Genomic DNA, 24,400 nt, shown 5'->3' on the forward strand with positions numbered 1-24,400 from the left:
ACTTTATGCGAAAAGGTGAGTAAAACGTTTAAAAACACATAAAATCACAACTTAACACATAATTTCTAGCATATGACTATGATTTTCAATTCTAACCGCTTCAACACAATAATATATACCAAAATGGAATTGTATGCCAAGTTTCGTGCAAAACAAATCAAGTTGGAGCTATATTATGCTTAAAAGTGTCAAAAACGCTTAAGAACACATAAAATCGCAACTTAACTCGTAATTTCTAGCATAAGTCTATGATTTTCAATTTGAACCACTTCAACACAATAACATATACCAAATAGTATTGTGTGCCAGGTTTCGTGCAAAACAAACCAAGTTTGAGCTAATTTATGCGCAAAAGTGCCAAAAACGCTTAAAAACGCATAAAATCGCAACTTAACACATAATTTCTAGCAAATGATAATCATTTTCAATTCTAAACACTTCAACACAATATCATATACCAAATAGATTTGGGTGCCAAGTTTCGTACAAAACAAACCAAGTTTGAGCTACTTTATGCGAAAAAGTTCCAATAACACTTAAAAACGCATAAAATTGCAACTTAACACGTAATTTCTAGCATATCCCTATGATTTTCAATTCTGACCACTTCAACACAATAATATATACCAAATAGAGTTGTGAGCCATGTTTCGTGCAAAACAAAGCAAGTTTGATCTACTTTATGCGCAAAAGTGCCAAAAACACTTAAAAACTCATAAAATCGCAACTTAACACGTAATTTCTAGCATATGACTATGATTTTAAATTCTAACCACTTCAACATAATAATATATACCAAATACTGTTGTCTCCTAAGTTTCGTGCAAAACTAACCAAGTTTGAGCTACTTTATGCGCAAAAGTGCTAAAAACGCTTAAAAACGCATAAAATCGCAACTTAACACGTAACTTCTAGCATATGACAATGATTTTCAATTATATACAAAACAGTGTTGTGTGGCATGTTTCGTGCAAAACAAACAATGTTTGAGCTACTTTATGCGCAAAAGTGCCAAAAACGCTTAGAAACGCATAAAATCGCAACTTATCACGTAATTTCTAGCATATGCCTATGATTTTCAATTCTAACCTCTTGCACACAATAATATATACCAAATAGTGTTGTGTTCCAAGTTTCGTGCAAAACAATCCATGTTTGAGCTACTTTATGCACAAAAGTGCCAATAACACTTAAAAATGCATAAAATCGCAACTTAACACGTAATTTCTAGCATATGACTATGATTTTCAATTCTAACCACTTCAACACAATAATATATACTAAATAGTGTTGTGTACAAGGTTTCGTGCAAAACAAGCAAAGTTTGAGCTACTTTATGCGTAAAAGTGCAAAAAAACGCTTAAAAACGAATAAAATCGCAACTTAAGACGTAATTTCTAGCGCATGAGTATGATTTTCAATTCTAAACACTTCAACAAAATAATATGTACCAACTAGTGTTGTGTGCTAAAATTTGTGAAAATAAACCAAGTTTGAGCTACTTTATGCGCAAAAGTGCGTACAACGCTTAAAAACGCATAAAATTGCAACTTAACACGTAATTTCTAGCATATGACTATGATTTTCATTTTTAACCACTTCAACACAATAATATATACCAAATAGTATTGTGTGCAAGGTTTCGTTCAAAATGAACATAGTTTGAGCTAGTTTATGCGCAAAAGTGCTAAAAACGCTTAAAAACGCATAAAATCAAAACTTAACACATAATTTCTAGCATATGACTATGATTTTCAATTCTAACCGCTTCAACACAATAATATATACCAAATAATATTGTATGCCAAGTTTCGTGCAAAACAAATCAAGTTGGAGCCATATTATGCTTAAAAGTGTCAAAAATGCTTAAGAACACATAAAATCGAAACTTAACTCGTAATTTCTAGCATAAGTCTATGTTTTTTAATTTGAACCACTTCAACAAAATAACATATACCAAGTAGTATTGTGTGCCAAGTTTCGTGCAAAACTAACCATGTTTGAGCTAATTAATACGCATAAGTGCCAAAAACGCTTTAAAACGCATAAAATCGCAACTTAACACATGATTTCTAGCAAATGATAATCATTTTCAATTCTAAACACTTCAACACAATATCATATACCAAATAGATTTGTGTGCGAAGTTTCGTACAAAACAAACCAAGTTTGAGCTACTTTATGCGCAAAAGTGCTAATAACACTTAAAAACGCATAAAATCGCAACTTAACACGTAATTTCTAGCCTATGACTATGATTTTAAATTCTAACCACTTCAACAAAATAATATATACCAAATATTGTTGTGTCCCAAGTTTCGTACAAAACTAACCAAGTTTGAGCTACTTTATGCGCAAAAGTGCAAAAAAACGCTTAAAAATGCATAAAATCGCAACTTAACACGTGATTTCTAGAATATGACAATGATTTTCAATTCTAAACACTTCAACACAATATTATATACAAAATAGTGTTGTGTGCCATGTTTCGTGCAAAACAAACAAAGTTTGAATAACTTTATGCGCAAAAGTGCAAAAAACGCTTAGAAACGCATAAAATCGCAACTTAACACGTAATGTCTAGCATATGCCTATGATTTTAATTTCTAACCACTTGAACACAATAATAAATACCAAATAGTGTTGCGTGCCAAGTTTCGTGCAAAACAAACAAAGTTTGAGCAACTTTATGCACAAAACTGCCAATAACACATAAAAACGCATAAAATCGCAACTTAACACGTGATTTTTAGCATATGACTATGATTTTCAATTCTAACCACTTCAACACCATAATATATACCAAATATTGTTGTGTCCCAAGTTTCGTACAAAACTAACCAAGTTTGAGCTACTTTAAGCGCAAAAGTGCCAAAAACGCTTAAAAACGCATAAAATCGCAACTGAACACATAACTTCTAGCATATGACAATGATTTTTAATTCTAAACACTTCAACACAATATTATATACAATATAGTGTTTTGTGCCATGTTTCGTGCAAAACAAACAAAGTTTGAGCTACTTTATGCGCAAAAGTGCCATAAACGCTTATAAACGCATAAAATCGCAACTTAACACGTAATTTTTTGCACATGCCTATGATTTTCAACTCTAACCACTTCAACACAATAATATATACCAAATAGTGTTGTGTGCCAAATTTCGTGCAAAACAAACCAAGTTTGAGCGCAAAAGTGCCAAAAACGCTTAAAAACACATAAAATCGCAACTTAACACCTTATTTCTAGCGTATGACTATGATTTTCAATTCTAACCACTTCTACACAATAATATATACAAAATAGTATTGTGTGCCAAGTTTCGTACAAAACAAACCAAGTTTGAGCTATTTTATGCGCAAAAGTGCCAAAAACGCTTTAAAACGCATGAAGTCGCAACTTAACACATAATTTCTAGCATATGACTATGATTTTAAATTTTAACCACTTCAACACAAAAATGTATACGAAATAGTATTGTGTGCCATGTTTCGGGCAAAACAAATGAAGTTAGAGATAATTTATGCGCAAAAATGCCAAAAACGCTTAAAAACACATAAAATCGCTACTTAACACATAATTTCTAACATATGAAAATCATTTTCGATTCTAAACACTTCAACACAATGTCATATACCAAACAGATTTGTGTGCCAAGTTTCATGCAAAACAAACCAAGTTTGAGTTACTTTATGCGCAAAAGTGCCAAAAACGTTTAAAAACGCATCAAATCACAACTTAACACGTAATTTCTAGCATATGACTATGATTTTCAATTCTAACCACTTCAACACAATATTATATATACTAAATAGTGTTGTGTGCCAAGTTTCGTGCAAAACAAACAAAGTTTGAGCTACTTTATGCGCAAAAGCGCCAAAAACGCTTAAAAACGCATAATATCGCAACTTAACATGTAATTTTTAGCATATGACTAATATTTTCAATTCTAACCACTTCAACAGAATAATATATACCAAATAGTGTTGTGTGCCAAGTTTCGTTCGAAACAAACCAAGTTTGAGCTACTTTATGCGCAAAAGTGCCAAAAAAGTTTAAAAACGCATAAAATCATAACTTAACACGTAATTTCTAGCATATCACTATGATTTTCAATTCTAACCACTTCAACACAATAATATATACCAATTATTGTTGTGTGCCAAGTTACGTGCAAAACAAACCAAGTTTGAGCTACTTTATGCATAAAAGTGCAAAAAAACGATTAAAAACGCATAAAATCGCAACTTAACACGTAATTTCTAGCATATGACTATGATTTTATATTTTTACCACTTCAACACAATAATATATACCAAATAGTGTTGTGTGCTAAGTTTCGTGCAAAGCAAACCAAGTTAGAGCTACTTTCTGCGCAAAAGTGCCAAAAACGCTAAAAAACTCATAAAATCACAACTTAATACGCAATTTCTAGTATATGATTATGATTTTCAATTTAAACCACTTCAACACAATAATATATACCAAACAGTCTTGTGTGCCAAGTTTCGTGCAAAACAAATCAAGTTTTAGCTACTTTATGCGCAAAAGTGCCAAAAACGTTAAAAAAACGCATAAAATCGCAACTTAACACGTAATTAATAGCATATGACTATGATTTTCAATTATAACCACTTAAACACATTAATATATACCAAATAGTGTTGTGTGCTAAGTTTCGTGCAAAGCAAACCACGTTAGAGCTACTTTATGTGCAAAAGTTCTAAAAACGCTTAAAAACTCATAAAATCGCAACTTAACACGTAATTTCTAGCATATGACTATGATTTTTAATTCTAACCACTTCAACACAATAATATATACCAAATATTGTTGTGTGCCAAGTTTCTTGCAAAGCAAACCAAGTTTGACTAACTTTATGCACAAAACTACCAAAAACGCTTAAAAACTCATACAATTGCAACTTAACACGTAATTTATAAAATATGACTATGATTTTCAATTCAAACCACTTCAACACAATAATATATACCAAATATTTTTGTGTGCCAAGTTACGTGCAAAACAAACCAAGTTTGAGCTACTTTACGCACAAAAGTGCAAAAAACGTTTAAAAACTCATAAAATCGCAACTTAACACGTAATTTCTAGCATATGAATATGATTTTCAATTATAACCACTTCAACACAATAATATATATCAAATAGTGTTGTGTGCTAAGTTTCGTGCAAAGCTAACAAAGTTAGAGCTACTTTATGCGCAAAAGTGCCAAAAACGCTAAAAAACTCATAAAATCACAACTTAACACGTAATTTCTAGCATTTGACTATGATTTTTGATTCTAACCACTTCAACACTATAATATATACCAAATATTTTTGTGTGCCAAGTTTCGTGCAAAACTAACCATGTTTGAGCTACTTTATGCGCAAAAGTGCCAAAAAAACACTTAAAAACGCATAAAATCGCAACTTAACACGTAATTTCTAGCATGTGATTATGATTTTCAATTCAAACAACTTCAACACAATAATATATACCAAACAGTCTTGTGTGCCAAGTTTCGTGCAAAACAAATCAAGTTTGAGCTACTTTATGCGCAAAAGTGCCAAAAACGTTAAAAAAACGCATAAAATCGCAACTTAACATGTAATTTCTAGCATATGACTATGATTTTCAATTATAACCACTTAAACACATTAATATATACCAAATAGTGTTGTGTGCTAAGTTTCGTGCAAAGCAAACCACGTTAGAGCTACTTTATGCGCAAGGGTTCAAAAAACGTTTAAAAACTCATAAAATCGCAACTTAACACGTAATTTCTAGCATATGACTATGATTTTTAATTCTAACCACTTCAACACAATAATATATACCAAATATTGTTGTGTGCCAAGTTTCGTGCAAAACTAACCAAGTTTGAGTAACTTTATGCGCAAAACTGCCAAAAACGCTTAAAAATGCATAAAATCGCAACTTAACACGTAAGTTCAAAAATATGACTATGATTTTCAATTCAAACCACTTCAACACAATAATATATACCAAATACTATTGTGTGTCAAGTTTCGTGCAAAAAAAACCAAGTTTGAGCAACTTTATGTAGAAAAGTGCCAAAAACGTTTAAAAACGCATAAAATCGCAACTTAACACGTAATTTCTAGTATATGACTATGATTTTTAATTCTAACCACTTCAACACAATAATATAAACCAAATACTATTGTGTGCCAAGTTTCGTGCAAAACAAACCAAGTTTGAGCTACTTTATGCGCAAAAGTGCCAAAAACACTTGAAAACGCATAAAATCGCAAATTAACACGTAATTTCTAAGATATGAATATTATTTTCAATTATAACCACTTCAACATAATAATATATACCAAATAGTGTTGTGTGCTAAGTTTCGTGCAAAACAAACCAAGTTTGAGCTAATTTATGCGCAAAAGTGCCAAAAAAGCTTTTAAATGCATAAACTCGCAACTTAACACATAATTTATAGCATATGATAATCATTTTCAATTCTAAACACTTCAACACAATATCATATGCCAAATAGATTTGTGTGCCAAGTTTCGTACAAAACAAACCAAGTATGAGCTACTTTATGCGCAAAAGTGCTAATAACACTTAAAAACGCATAAAATCGCAACTTAACACGTAATTTCTAGCATATGCCTATGATTTTCAATTCTAACCACTTCAACACAAAAATACATACCAAATAGAGCTGTGAGCAATGTTTCGTGCAAAACAAAGCAAGTTTGATCTACTTTATGCGCAAAAGTGCCAAAACAACTTAAAAACTCATAAAATCGCAACTTAACACGTAATCTCTAGCATATGACTATGATTTTCAATTCTAACCACTTCAACACAATAATATATACCAAATATTTTTGTGTCCCAAGTTTCGTGCAAAACTAACCAAGTTTGAGCTACTTTATGCGCAAAAGTGCCAAAAACGCTTAAAAACGCATAAAATCGCAACTTAACACATAATTTCTAGCGTATGACTAGGATTCTCAATTCTAACCACTTCAACACAATATTATTTCCCAAATAGTATTGTGTGCCAAGTTTCGTGCAAAACAAACCAAGTTTGAGCTACTTTATGCGCAAAAGTGCCAAAAACACTTGAAAACGCATAAAATCGCAACTTAATACGTAATTTCTAGCATATGAATATGATTTTCAATTATAACCACTTCAACACAATAATATATACCAAATAGTATTGTGTGCTAAGTTTCGTGCAAAGCAAACCAATTTTGAGCTACTTTATGCGCAAAAGTGCCAAAAACGCTAAAAAACTCATAAAATCAGAAATTAACACGTAATTTCTAGCATTTGACAATAATTTTTATTCTAACCACTTCAACACAATAATATATACCAAATATTTTTGTGTCCCAAGTTTCGTGCAAAACTAACCAAGTTTGAGCTACTTTATGCGCAAAAGTGCCAAAAACGCTTAAAAACGCATAAAATCGCAACTTAACACATAATTTCTAGCATATGACTATGATTCTCAATTCTAACCACTTCAACACAATATTATTTCCCAAATAGTATTGTGTGCCAAGTTTCGTGCAAAACAAACCAAGTTTGAGCTACTTTATGCGCAAAAGTGCCAAAAACACTTGAAAACGCATAAAATCGCAACTTAACACGTAATTTCTAGCATATGAATATGATTTTCAATTATAACCACTTCAACACAATAATATATACCAAATAGTATTGTGTGCTAAGTTTCGTGCAAAGCAAACCAAGTTAGAGCTACTTTATGCGCAAAAGTGACAAAAACGCTAAAAAACTCATAAAATCACAACTTAACACGTAATTTCTAGCATTTCACTATGATTTTTGATTCTAACCATTTCAACACAATAATATATACCAAATATTGTATGCCAAGTTTCGAGCAAAACTAACCATGTTTGAGCTACTTTATGCGCAAAAGTGCCAAAAAACGCTTAAAAACGCATAAAATCGCAACTTAACACGTAATTTCTAGCATATGATTATGATTTTCAATTGAAACCACTTCAACACAATAATATATACGAAACAGTCTTGTGTGCCAAGTTTCGTGCAAAACAAATCAAGTTTGAGCTACTTTATGCGCAAAAGTGCCAAAAACGTTAAAAAAAACGCATAAAATCGCAACTTAACACGTAATTTTTAGCATATGACTATGATTTTCAATTCTAACCACTTCAACACAATAATATATACAAAATATTTTTGTGTCCCATGTTTCGTGCAAAACTAACCAAGTTTGAGCTACTTTATGCGCAAAAGTGCCAAAAACGCTTAAAAACGCATAAAATCGCAACTTAATACATAATTTCTAGCATATGACTATGATTCTCAATTCTAACCACTTCAATACAATATTATTTCCCAAATAGTATTGTGTGCCAAGTTTCGTGCAAAACAAACCAAGTTTGAGCTACTTTATGAGCAAAAGTGCCAAAAACACTTGAAAACGCATAAAATCGCAACTTAACACGTAATTTCTAGCATATGAATTTGATTTTCAATTATAACCACTTCAGCACAATAATATATACCAAATAGTGTTGTGTGCTAAGTTTCGTGCAAAGCAAACCAAGTTAGAGCTACTTTATGCGCAAAAGTGCCAAAAACGCTAATAAACTCATAAAATCACAACTTAACACGTAATTTCTAGCATTTGACTGTGATTTTTGATTCTAACCACTTCAACACAATAATATATACCAAATATTGTATGCCAAGTTTCGTGCAAAACTAACCATGTTTGAGCTACTTTATGCGCAAAAGTGCCAAAAAAGGCATAAAGACGCATAAAATCGCATCTTAACTCGTAATTTCTAGCATATGATTATGATTTTCAATTCAAACCACTTCAACACAATAATATATACCAAACAGTCTTGTGTGCCAAGTTTCGTGCAAAACAAATCAAGTTTGAGCTAGTTTATGCGCAAAAGTGCCAAAAACGTTAAAAAAATGCATAAAATCGCAACTTAACACGTAATTTCTAACATATGACTACGATTTTCAATTCTAACCACTTCAACACAATAATATATACCAAATATTTTTGTGTCCCAAGTTTCGTGCAAAACTAACCAAGTTTGAACTACTTTATGCGCAAAAGTGCCAAAAACGCTTAAAAACGAATAAAATCGCAACTTAACACATAATTTCTAGCATATGACTGTGATTCTCAATTCTATCCACTTCAACACAATATTATTTCCCAAATAGTATTGTATGCCAAGTTTCGTGCAAAACAAACCAAGTTTGAGCTACTTTATGCGCAAAAGTGCTAAAAACACTTGAAAACGCATAAAATCGCAACTTAACACGTAATTTCTAGCATATGAATATGATTTTCAATTATAACCACTTCAACACAATAATATATACCAAATAGTGTTGTGTGCTAAGTTTCGTGCAAAGCAAACCAAGTTAGAGCTACTTTATGCGCAAAAGTTCGAGAAACGCTAAAAAACTCGTAAAATCACAACTTAACACGTAATTTCTAGCATTTGACTATGATTTTTGATTCTAACCACTTCAACACAATAATATATACCAAATATTGTGTGCCAAGTTTCGTGCAAAACTAACCATGTTTGAGCTACTTTATGCGCAAAAGTGCCAAAAACACTTAAAAACGAATAAAATCGCAACTTAACACATAATTTCTAGCATATGACTGTGATTCTCAATTCTATCCACTTCAACACAATATTATTTCCCAAATAGTATTGTATGCCAAGTTTCGTGCAAAACAAACCAAGTTTGAGCTACTTTATGCGCAAAAGTGCTAAAAACACTTGAAAACGCATAAAATCGCAACTTAACACGTAATTTCTAGCATATGAATATGATTTTCAATTATAACCACTTCAACACAATAATATATACCAAATAGTGTTGTGTGCTAAGTTTCGTGCAAAGCAAACCAAGTTAGAGCTACTTTATGCGCAAAAGTTCGAGAAACGCTAAAAAACTCGTAAAATCACAACTTAACACGTAATTTCTAGCATTTGACTATGATTTTTGATTCTAACCACTTCAACACAATAATATATACCAAATATTGTGTGCCAAGTTTCGTGCAAAACTAACCATGTTTGAGCTACTTTATGCGCAAAAGTGCCAAAAACACTTGAAAACGCATAAAATCACAACTTAACACGTAATTTCAAGCATATGAATATGATTTTCAATTATAACTACTTCAACACAATAATATATACCAAATAGTGTTGTGTACTAAGTTTCGTGAAAAGCAAACCAAGTTAGAGCTACTTTATGCGCAAAAGTGCCAAAAACGCTAAAAAACTCATAAAATCACAACTTAACACGTAATTTCTAGCATTTCACTATGATTTTTGATTCTAACCACTTCAACACAAAAATATATACCAAATATTGTATGCCAAGTTTCGTGCAAAACTAACCATGTTTGAGCTACTTTATGCGCAAAAGTGCCAAAAAACGCTTTAAAAACGCATAAAATCGCAACTTAACACGTAATTTCTAGCATATGATTATGATTTTCATGTCAAACCACTTCAACACAATAATATATACTAAACAGTCTAGTGTGCCAAGTTTCGTGCTAAACAAATCAAGTTTGAGCTACTTTATGCGCAAAAGTGCCAAAAACGTTAAAAAAAACGCATAAAATCGCAACTTAACACGTAATTTCTAGCATATGACTATGATTTTCAATTATAACCACTTAAACACATTAATATATACCAAATAGTGTTGTGTGCTAAGTTTCGTGCAAAGCAAACTACGTTAGAGCTACTTTATGCGCAAAAGTTGAAAAAACGTTTAAAAACTCATAAAATCGCAACTTAACACGTAATTTCTAGCATATGACTATGATTTTTAATTCTAACCACTTCAACACAATGATATATACCAAATATTGTTGTGTGCCATGTTTCGTGCAAAACTAACCAAGTTTGAGTAAACTTTATGCGCAAAACTGCCAAAAACGCTTAAAAACGCATAAAATCGCAACTTAACACGTAATTTCTAAAATATGACTTTGATTTTCAATTCAAACCACTTCAACACAATAATATATACCAAATAGTGTTGTGAGCCAAATTTCGTGCAAAACAAATCAAGTTTGAGGTACTTTATGCGCAAAAGTGCCAAAAACGTTTTAAAAAAGCATAAAATCACAACTTAACACGTAATTTCTAGCATATGACTATGATTTTCAATTCTAACCACTTCAACACAATAATATATACTAAATAGTGTTGTGTGTAAAGTTTCGTGCAAAACAAACAAAGTTTTAGCTACTATATGTGCAAAAGTGCCAAAAACGCTTAAAAACGTATAACATCGCAACTTAACACGTAATTTTTAGCCTATGACTATGATTTTCAATTCTAACCACTTCAACATAATAATATATACCAAATAGTGTTGTGTGCCAAGTTTCGTTCAAAACAAACCAAGTTTGAGCTACTTTATGCACAAAAGTGCCAAAAACGTTTAAAAACGCATAAAATCAAAACATAACACGTAATTTCTAGCATATGATTATGATTTTAAATTTTAACCATTTTAACACAATAATATATAACAAAAAATTGTTGTGTGCCAAGTTTCGTGCAATACAAACAAGATCGAGCTAGTTTATGTGCAAAAGTGCAAAAAATGCTTAAAAACGCATAAAATCGCATCTTAACACGTAATTTCTAGCATATGACTATGATTTTAAAATTTAACAACTTCAACACAATAATATATACCAAATACTATTGTGTGTGAAGTTTCGTGCAAAACAAACCAAGTTTGAGCTAGTTTATGCACAAAAGTGCCAAAAACGTTGAAAAACGCATAAAATCGCAACTTAACACGTAATTTCTAGCATATGACTATGATTTTTAATTCTAACCACTTCAACACAATAATATATACCAAATACTGTTGTGTGCCAAGTTTCGTGAAAAACAAACCAAGTTTGAGCTACTTTATGCGCAAAAGTGCCAAAAACACTTGAAAACGCATAAAATCGCAAATTAACACGTAATTTCTAGCATATGAATATTATTTTCAATTATAACCACTTCAACACAATTATATTTACCAAATAGTGTTGTGTGCTAAGTTTCGTGCAAAGCAAACCAAGTTAGAGCTACTTTCTGCGCAAAAGTGCCAAAAAACACTTAAAAACGCATAAAATCGCAACTTAAAACATAATTTCTAGCGAAAGACTATGATTTTCAATTTGAACCACTTCAACACCATAACATATACCAAATAGTATTGTGTGCCAAGTTTCGTGCAAAACAAACCAAGTTTGAGCTAATTTATGCGCAAAAGTGCAAAAAACGCTTATAAATGCATAAACTCGCAACTTAACACATAATTTATAGCATATGATAATCATTTTAAATTCTAAACACTTCAACACAATATCATATACCAAATAGATTTGTGTGCCAAGTTTCGTACAAAACAAACCAAGTTTGAGCTACTTTATGCGCAAAAGTGCTAATAACACTTAAAAACGCATAAAATCGCAACTTAACACGTAATTTCTAGCATATGCCTATGATTTTCAATTCTAACCACTTCAACACAATAATACATACCAAATAGAGTTGTGAGCCATGTTTCGTGCAAAACAAAGCAAGTTTGATCTACTTTATGCGCAAAAAGTGCCAAAAAAACTTAAAACCTTTAAAAATCGCAACTTAAGACGTAATTTCTAGCATATGACTATAATTTTAAATTCCAACCACTTCAACACAATAATATATACCAAATATTTTTGTGTCCCAAGTTTCGTGCAAAACTAACCAAGTTTGAGCTACTTTATGCGCAAAAGTGGCAAAAAACGCTTAAAAACGCATGAAATCGCAACTTAACACATAATTTCTAACATATGACTATGATTTTAAATTCTAACCACTTCAACACAATAATATATACAAAATAGTATTTTATGCCAAGTTTCGTGCAAAACAAATCAAGTTGGAGCTACTTTATGCGTAAAAGTGTCAAAAACGCTTAAAAACACATAAAATCGCAACATAACACGTAATTTCTAGCATAAGACTATGATTTTTAATTTGAACCACTTCAACACCATAACATATACCAACTAGTATTGTGTGCCAAGTTTCGTGCAAAACAAACAAAGTTTGAGCTAATTTATGCGCAAACGTGCCAAAAACGCTTAAAAACGCATAAAATCGCAACTTAACACATAATTTATAGCATATTATAATCATTTTGAATTCTAAACACTTCAACATAATATTATATACCAAATAGATTTGTGTGCCAAGTTTCATACAAAAACAAACCAAGTTTGCGCTACTTTAAGCACAAAAGTGCCAATAACACTTAAAAACGTATAAAAGTGCCAATAGCATATGCGTACGATTTTTCAATTCTAACCACTTCTACACACTAATATATACCAAATAGAGTTGTGAGCCATGTTTCGTGGAAAACAAAGCAAGTTTGATCTACTTTATGCGCAAAAGTGCCAAAACCACTTAAAAACTCATAAAATCGCAACTTAACACTTAATTTCTAGCATATGACTATGATTTTCAATTCAAACCACTTTAACACAATAATGTATACCAAATAGTGTTGTGTGCCAAGTTTGGTGCAAAACAAATCAAGTTTGAGCTACTTTATGGGCAAAAGTGCCAAAAAACGGTTAAAAACGCTTATAATCGCAACTTAACACGTAATTTCTAGCGTATGACTATGATTTCAAATTCTAACCACTTCAACACAACAATATATACCAAATAGTGTTGTGTGCCAAGTTTCATGCAAAACAACCCAAGTTTGAGCTAATTTGTGCGTAAAAGTGCCAAATACGCTTAAAAGCACATAAAATCGCAACTTAACACGTAATTTCTAGCATATGACTATGATTTTCAATTTTAACCACTTCAACACAATACTATATACCAAATAGTATTTTGTGCGAAAGTTTCGTGCAAAACAAACCTTGTTTTAGCTAATTTATGCGCAAAAGTGCCAAAAACGCTTAAAAACGCATAAAATTGCAACTTAACACATAATTTCTAGCATATGACAATCATTTTCAATTCTAAACACTTCAACACAATATCATATACCAAACAGGTCTGTGTGCCATGTTTCGTGTAAAACAAACCAACTTTGTGCAACTTTATGCGCAAAAGTGCCAAAATCACTTAAAAACGCATAAAATCGCAACTTAATACGTAATTTCTAGCATATGATTATGATTTTCAATTCTAACCACTTTAAAACAATAATATATACCAAATAGTGTTGTGTGCTACGTTTCGTGCAAAGCAAACCAAGTAAGAGCTACTTTATGCGCAAAAGTGCCAAAAACGCTTAAAAACTCATAATATATACCAAATATTATTGTGTGCCAAGTTTCGTGCAAAGCAAACGAAGTTTGAACTACTTTATGCGCATAAGTGCCAAAAATACTTGAAAACGCATAAAATCGCAACTTAACACGTAATATATAACTATCATTTTCAATTGTAACCACTTCAACACAATAACATATACCAAATAGTTTTGTGTGCTACGTTTCGTGCAAAGTAACCAAAAGTTAGAGCTACTTTATGCGCAAAAGTGCCAAAAACGCTTAAAAACTTATAAAATCGCAACTTAACACGTAATTTCTAGCCTATGACTATGATTCTCAATTCTAACCAATTCAACACAATAATATATACCGAATATTTTTGTGTGGCAAGTTTCGTGCAAAACAAACGAAGTTTGAGTTACTTTATGCGCAAAAGTGTCAAAAACGCTTAAAACTCATAAAATCGCAACCTAACACGTAATTTCTTGCATATGACTAAGATTTTCAATTCTAACCACTTCAACACAATAATATATACCAAATAGTGTTGTGTGCCAAGTTTCGTGCAAAACAAACCAAGTTTGAGCTACTTTATGCGCAAAAGTGCCAAAAAAGCTTAAAAACTCATAAAATCGCAACTTAACACATAATTTCTAGCATATGACTATGATTTTCATTTCTAAAAACTTCAACACAATAATATATAGCAAATAGTGTTGTGTACCAAGTTTCGTGCAAAATAAACCAAGTTTGAGTTACTTTATGCGCAAAAGTGCCAAAAAACGCTTAAAAACGCATAAAATCGCAACTTAACACGTAATTTCTAGCATATGACTATGATTCTCAATTCTAACCACTTCAACACAATATTATATCCCAAATAGTATTGTGTACCAAGTTTCGTGCAAAACAAACCAAGTTTAAGCTACTTTATGCGCAAAAGTGCCAAAAACGCTTAAAAACGCATAAAATCGCAACTTAACACGTAATTTCTAGCATATGACAATTATTTTCAATTCTAAACACAATATTATTTCCCAAATAGTGTTGTGTGCCAAGTTTCGTGCAAAACAAACCAAGTTTGAGCTACTTTATGCGCAAAAGTGCCAAAAACGCTTAAATACGCATAAAATCCTAACATATAATTTTTAGCATATGACTATGATTTTGAATTCTAACCACTTCAACACAATAACATATACCAAATAGTGTTGTGTGGCAAGTTTCGTGCAAAACAAACCAAGATTGAGCTACTTTATGCGCAAAAGTGCCAAAAATGCTTTTAAACGCATAAAATCAAAACTTAACACGTAATTTCCAGCATATGACTATGATTTTAAATTCTAACCAGTTCAAAAAAATAATAAATACCACTTAGTTTTGTATGCCAAGTTACGAGCAAAACAAGCCAAGTTTGATGCACTTTATTTGCAAAAGTGCCAAAAAACGCTTAAAAACGCATAAAATCGCAACTTAACACGTAATTTCTGGCATATGACTATGATTTTAAAAACTAACCACAACAACACAATAATATATACCAAACAGTGTTGTGTGCCAAGTTTCGTGCAAAACAAACCAAGTTTGAGCTACTTTATGCGCAAAAGTGCCAAAAACGCTTAAAACTCATAAAATGCAACTTAACATGTAATTTCTAGCATATGACTATGATTTTCAGTTCTAATCACTTCAACACAATAATATATACCAAATAGTGTTGTGTGCCAAGTTTCGTGCAAAACAAACCAAGTTTGAGCTACTTTATGCACAAAAGTTCCAAAAACGCTTAAAAAACGAATAAAATCGCAACTTAACCGGTAAGTTCTAGCATATGACTATGATTTTCAATTCTAACCACTTCAACCAATTAATATAAACCAAATAGTGTTGTATGCCAAGCTTTGTGCAAAAACAAACCAAGTTTGAGCTACTTTATGCCCAAAAGTGCCAAAAACGATTAAAAACGCATAAAGTCAAAACTTAACACGTAATTTCTAGCATATGACTATGATTTTAAATTCTAACCACTTCAAAACAATAATATATACCAAATAGTATTGTATGCAAAGTTTCGTGCAAAACAATCCAAGTTTGTGCCACTTTATGTGCAAAAGTGCCAAAAACGCTTAAAAAACGCATGAAATCGCAACTTAAATCGTAATTTATAGCATATGACTATTATTTTCAAATCTAGCCACTTCAACACAATCATATATACCAAATAGTGTTGTGTGCCAAGTTTCGTGCAATACAAACCATGTTTGAGCTACTTTGTGCCAAAAACGCTTAAAAAACTCTTAAAATCGCAACTTAACACGTAATTTCTAGCATATGACTATGATTTTCAATTCTAACCACTTCAACGCAATAACATATACCAAATAGTTTTGTGTGCTAAGTTTCGTGAAAAAACAAACCAAGTTTGAGCTACTTTATGCGCAAAAAGTGCCTAAAACGTTTAAAAACGCATAAAATCGCAACTTAACACGTAATTTCTAGCATATAACTATGATTTTTAATTCTAACCACTTCAACACAATAATATAAACCAAATAGTGTTGTGTGCCAAGTTTCGAGGAAAAAAAACCAAGTTTGAGCAACTTTATGCGCAAAAGTGCCAAAAACGCTTAAAAGCGCATAAAATCGCAACATAACATGTAAGTTCTAGCATATGACTTTCATTTTCAATTCTAACCACTTCAACACAATAATATATACCAAGTTGTGTTGTGTGCCAAGTTTCGTGCAAAACAAACCAAGTTTGAGACACATTATGTGCAAAAGTGCCAAAAACGCTTAAAAATGCATAAAATCGCAACATAACAAGTAATTTATAGCATATGACTATGATTTTCAATTCTAACAACTTCAACACAATGATATATAAAAAAAATAGTGTTGTGTGCCAAGTTTCGTACAATACAAACCAAGTTTTAGCCACTTTATGCGCAAAAGTGCCAAAAACGCTTAAAAAACGCATAAAATCGCAACTTAACATATAATTTTTAGCATATGACTATGATTTTCAATTCTAACCACTTCAACACAATGATATATATAAGATAGTGTTGTGTGCCAAGTTTCATGCAAAAGAAACCAAGTTTGAGCTATTTTATGCGCAACAGTGCCAAAAACGCTTAAAAACGCATAAAACCAAAACTTAACACGTAATTTCTAGCATATGACTATGATTTTTAATTTTAACCACTTCAATACAATATTTTATACTAAATAGTGTTGTGTGCGAAGTTTCATGCAAAACAAACCAAGTTTGAGCTACTTTATGCGCAAAAGTGCAATAAACGCTTATAAACGCATAAAATCAAAATTTAACACGTAATTTCTAGCATGTGACCATGATTTTAAAATCTAACAACTTCAACAAAATAATATATACCAAATACTGTTGTGTGCCAAGTTTCGTGCAAAACAAACCATGTTTGAGCTACTTTATGCGCAAAAGTGCCAAAAAACATTTTAAAACGCATAAAATCAAAACTTAACACGTAATTTCTAGCATATGACTATGATTTTAAAATCTAACCTATACACCAAATAGTGTTGTGTGCCAAGTTTCGTGCAAAACAAACCAAGTTTGAGCTATTTTATGCGCAAAAGTGCCAAAAACGCTTAAAAACTTATAAAATCGCAACTTAACACTTATTTTTTAGCATATGACTATGATTTTCAATTCTAACCACTTCAACACAATAATATATACCAAATAGTGTTGTGTGCCAAGTTTCGTGCAAAATAAACCAAGTTTGAGCTACTTTATGCGCAAAAGTGCAAAAAACGCTTAAAAACGCATAAAATCGCAACTTAACATGTAATTTCTAGCATATGACTATGATTCTCAATTCAAACCACTTCAACACAATATTATTTCCCAAATAGTATTGTGTGTCAAGTTTTGTGCACAAACAAACAGAGTTTGAACTACTTTATGCGCCAAAAGTGCCAAAACGCCTAAAAACGCATAAAATCGCAACTTAACACGTAATTTCTAGCATATGACTATGATTTTCAAATATAAGCACTTCAACACAATAATATATAGCAAATAGTGTTGTGTGCCAAGTTTCATGCAAAACAAACCAAGTGTGAGTTACTTTATGCGCAAAAGTGTCAAAAACACTAAAAAACTCATAAAATCGCAACTTAACACGTAATATCTTGCATATGACTATGATTTTCATGTCTAACCCCTTCAACACAATAATATATACCAAATAATGTTTTGTGCCGTGTTTCGTGCAATACAAACCAAGTTTGAGCTACTTTATGCGCAAAGTGCCAAAAACGCTTAAAAAAGCATTAAATCGAAACTTAACACGTAATTTCTAGATTATGACTATGATTTTCAAATCTAAGCACTTCAACACAATAATATATAGCAAATAATGTTGTGTGCCAAGTTTGGTGCAGTACAAACCAAGTTTGAGCTACTTTATGCGCAAAAGTGCCAAAAAAGCTTAAAAACTCATAAAATCGCAACTTAACACGTAATTTCTAGCATATGACTATGATTTTCAATTCTAACCACTTCAACACAATAATATATACCAAATAGTGTTGCGTGCCATGTTTCGTGCAAAACAAACCAGTTTGAGTAACTTAATGTGCAAAAGTGTCAAAAACGCTTAAAAACTCATAAAATCGCAACTTAACACGGAACTTCTAGCATATGACTATGATTCTCAATTCTAACCACTTGAACACAATATTATATCCCAAATAGTGTTGTTTGCCAAGTTTACTACAAAATAAACCAAGTTTGAGCTACTTTATGCGCAAAATTGCCAAAAACGCTTAAAAACTTATAAATCGCAACTTAACACGTAATTTCTAGCATATGACTATGATTTTCAATTCTAACCACTTCAACACAATAATATATACCAAATAGTGTTGTGTGCCAAGTTTCGTGCAAAATAAACCTAGTTTGAGCTACTTTATGCGCAAAAGTGCAAAAAACGCTTAAAAACGCATAAAATCGCAACTTAACATGTAATTTCTAGCATATGACTATGATTCTCAAGTCAGACCACTTCAACACAATATTATATCCCAAATAGTATTGTGTGCCAAGTTTTGTGCAAAACAAACAGAGTTTGAGCTACTTTATGCGCAAAAGTGCCAAAAACGCTTAAAAACGTAAAATATCGCAACTTAACACGTAATTTCTAGCATATGACTATGATTTTCAAATATAACCACTTCAACACAATAATATATAGCAAAATAGTGTTGTGTGCCAAGTTTCATGCAAAACAAACCAAGTGTGAGTTACTTTATGCGCAAAAGTGTCAAAAACACTAAAAAAACTCATAAAATCGCTACTTAACACGTAATTTCTTGCATATGACTATAATTTTCAATTCTAACCACTTCAATACAATAATATATACCAAATAGTGTTGTGTGCCAAGTTTGGTGCAAAATAAACCATGTTTGAGCTACTTTATGCGCAAAAGTGACAAAAACGTTTAAAAACGCATAAAATCGCAACTTAACACGTAATTTCTAGCATATGACTATGATTCTCAATTCAAACCACTTCAACACAATATTATTTCCCAAATAGTATTGTGTGTCAAGTTTTGTGCAAAACAAACAGAGTTTAAAGCTACTTTATGTGCAAAAATGCCAAAAATGCCAAAAACGCCTACAAACGCATTAAATCGCAACTTAACACGTAATTTCTAGCATATGACTATGATTTTCAAATATAACCACTTCAACACAATAATATATAGCAAATAGTGTTGTGTGCCAAGTTTCATGCAAAACAAACCAAGTGTGAGTTACTTTATGCGCAAAAGTGTCAAAAACACTTAAAAAAACTCATAAAATCGCAACTTAACACGTACATTTCTTGCATATGACTATGATTTTAAAATCTAACCACTACAACACTATAATATATACCAAATAGTGTTGTATGCCAAGTTTCGTGCAAAGCAAACCAAGTTTGAGCTACTTTATGCCAAAAGTGCCAAAAACGCTTAAAAACTCATAAAATCGCAACTTAACATGTAATTTCTAGAATATGACTATGATTTTCAATTCTAACCACTTCAACACAATAATATATACCAAATAGTGTTGCGTCCCATGTTTCGTGCAAAACAAACCAAGTTTGAGTAACTTAATGTGCAAAAGTGTCAAAAACGCTTAAAAACTCATAAAATCGCAACTTAACACGGAACTTCTAGTATATGACTATGATTCTCAATTCTAACCACTTGAACACAATATTATATCCCAAATAGTTTTGTTTGCCAAGTTTAGTGCAAAATAAACCAAGTTTGAGCTACTTTATGAGCAAAAGTGCCAAAAAACGCTTAAAAACGCATAAAATCGCAACTTAACACGTAATTTCTAGCATATGACTATGATTTTCGATTCTAACCACTTCAACAAAATAATATATACCAAATAGTGTTGCGTGCCATGTTTCGTGCAAAACAAACCAAGTTTGAGTAACTTAATGTGCAAAAGTGTCAAAAACGCTTAAAAACTCATAAAATCGCAACTTAACACGTAATATATGACTATGATTCTCAATTCTAACCACTTGAACACAATATTATATCCCAAATAGTGTTGTTTGCCAAGTTTAGTGCAAAATAAACCAAGTTTGAGCTACTTTATGCGCAAAAAGTGACAAAAACGCTTAAAAACGCATAAAATCGCAAGTTAATACGTAATTTCTAGCATATGACTATGCTTTTAAATTCTAACCATTTCAACACAATAATATATACCAAATAGTGTTGTGTGGCAAGTTTCGTGTAATACAAACCATGTTTTAGCTACTTTATGCGCAAAAAGTGACAAAAACATTTAAAAACGCATAAAATCGCAACTTAACACGTAATTTCTAGCATATGACTATGGTTTTCAATTCTAATCACTTCAACACAATAATATATACCAAATAGTGTTGTGTGCCAAGTTTCGTGCAAAATAAACCACGTTTGAGCTAGTTTATGCGCAAAAGTGCAAAAAAACGCTCAAAAACGCATAAAATCGCAACTTAACACGTAATTTCTAACATATGACTATGATTCTCAATTCTAACCACTTCAACACAATATTATATCCCAAATAGTATTGTGTGCCAAGTTTCGTGCAAAACAAACCAATTTAAACTACTTTATGCGCAAAAGTGCCAAAAAACGCATAAAATCGCAACTTAACACGTAATTTCTAGCATATGACAATTATTTTCAATTCTAAACACAATATTATTTCCCAAATAGTGTTGTGTGCCAAGTTTCGTGCAAAACAAACCAAGCTTGAGCTACTTTATGCGCAAAAGGTGCCAAAAACGCTTAAATACGCATAAAATCTTTACTTAACATATAATTTTTAGCATATGACTATGATTTTGAATTCTAAGCACTTTAACACAATAATATATACCAAATAGTATTGTGTGCCAAGTTTCGTGCAAAACAAACCAAGTTTTAGCTACTTTATGCGCAAAAGTGCCAAAAACGCTTTAAAACGCATAAAATCAAAACTTAACACATAATTTCCAGCATATGACTATGATTTTAAATTCTACCACTTCAAAACAATAACAAATACCAATTAGTGTTGTATGCCAAGTTACGTGCAAAACAAACCAAGTTTGAGCCACTTTATTTGCAAAAGTGCCAAAAAAACGATTAAAAACGCATAAAATCGCAATTTAACACGTAATTTCTTGCATATGACTATGATTTTAAAATCTAACCACTACAACACAATAATATATACCAAATAGTGTTGTGTGCCAAGTTTCGTGGCAAAACAATCCAAGTTTGAGCTACTTTATGCGCAAAAGTGCCAAAAACGCTTAAAAACTCATAAAATCGCAACTTAACATGTAATTTCTAGCAAATGACTATGATTTTCAATTCTAACCATCAACACAATAATATACACCAAATAGTGTCGTGTGCCAAGTTTCGTGCAAAATAAACCATGTTTGAGCTACTTTATGCGCAAATGTGCCAAAAACGTTAAAAACGAATAAAATCGCAACTTAACAGGTAAGTTCTAGCATATGACTATCATTTTCAATTCTAACCACTTCAACCCAATAATATATACCAAATAGTGTTGTGTGCCAAGCTTTGTGCAAAACAAACCAAGTTTGAGCTACTTTATGCCCAAAAGTCTTTAAAAACGCATAAAATCGCAACTTAACACGTAATTTCTAGCATATGACTATGATTTTTAATTCTAACCACTTGAACACAATAATATAAACCAAATAGTGTTGTGTGCCAAGTTTCGTGCAAAACAAACCAAGTTTGAGCTACTTTATGCGTAAAAGTGCCAAAAACGCTTAAAAACGCATAAAAATCGCAACTTAACATATAAATTTTAGCATATGACTATGATTTTCAATTCTAAACACTTCAACACAATGATATATATAAAATAGTGTTGTGTGCCAAGTTTCATGCAAAAAAAACCAAGTTTGAGCTACTTTATGCGAAAAAAGTGCCAAAAACGCTTAAAAACGCATAAAACCAAAACTTAACACGTAATTTCTAGCATATGCCTATGATTTTAAATTTTAACCACTTAAAAACAAAAATATATACCAAATAGTGTTGTATGCCAAGTGACGTGCAAAACAAACCAAGTTTGAGACACATTATGTGCAAAAGTGCCAAAAACGCTTAAAAACGCATAAAATCGCATCTTAACACGTAATTTCTAGCATATGACTATGATTTTTAATTTTAACCACTTCAATACAATATTTTAATACAAAATAGTGTTGTGTGTGAAGTTTCATGCAAAACAAACCAAGTTTGAGCTACTTTATATGCGCAAAAGTGCCAAAAAACGCTTAAAAACGAATAAAATCAAAATTTAACACGTAATTTCTAGCATATTACCATGATTTTAAAATCTAAAAACTTAAACAAAATAATATATACCAAATACTGTTGTGTGCCAAGTTTCGTGCAAAACAAACCATGTTTGAGCTACTTTATGTTCAAAAGTGCCAAAAACGATTTAAAACGCATAAAATCAAAACTTAACACGTAATTTATAGTATATGACTATGATTTTAAAATCTAACCACTACAACACTATAATATATACCAAATAGTGTTGTGTGCCACGTTTCGTGCAAAGCAAACCAAGTTTGACCTACTTTTATGCGCAAAAGTGCCAAAAACGCTTAAAACTCATAAAATCGCAACTTAACCAGGTAATGTTTAGCATATGACTATGATTTTCAATTCTAACCACTTTCAACACAATAATATATGCCAAATAGTGTTGTGTGCCAAGTTTCGTGCATAATAAACCAAGTTTGAGCTACTTTATGCGCAAAAGTGCATTTAACACGTAATTTCTAGCATATGACTATGATTCTCAATTCAAACCACTTCAACACAATATTATATCCCAAATATTATTGTGTGCCATGTTTTGTGCAAAACAAACAGAGTTTGAGCTACTTTATGCGCAAAAGTGCCAAAAACGCTTAATTACGCATAAAATCGCAACTTAAAACACGTAATTTCTAGCATATGACCTATGATTTTCAAATATAACCACTTCAACACAAAAATATATAGCAAATAATGTTGTGTGCAAGTTTCATGCAAAACAAACCAAGTGTGAGTTACTTTATGCGCAAAAGTGTCAAAACACTAAAAAAACTCATAAAATCGCAACTTAACACGTAATTTCTTGCATATGACTATGATTTTAAATTCTAACCACTTCAACACAATAATATATACCAAATAGTGTTGTGTGCCAAGTTTTGTGCAAAACAAACCAAGTTTGAGCTACTTTATCCGCAAAAGTGACAAAAACGTTTAAAAACGCATAAAATCGCAACTTAATACGTAATTTCTAGCATATGACTATGATTTTCAATTCTAACCACTACAACACAATAATATATACCAAAAATTGTTATGTGCCAAGTTTCGTGCAAAACAAAACCAACTTTGAGCTACTTTATGCGCAAAAGTGCCAAAAACGCTTAAAAACGCATAAAATCGCAAACTTAACATATAATTTTTAGCAT

Source organism: Amaranthus tricolor, chromosome 16 (genome assembly GCF_026212465.1).
Source record: "Amaranthus tricolor cultivar Red isolate AtriRed21 chromosome 16, ASM2621246v1, whole genome shotgun sequence".
NCBI lineage: Eukaryota > Viridiplantae > Streptophyta > Magnoliopsida > Caryophyllales > Amaranthaceae > Amaranthus > Amaranthus tricolor.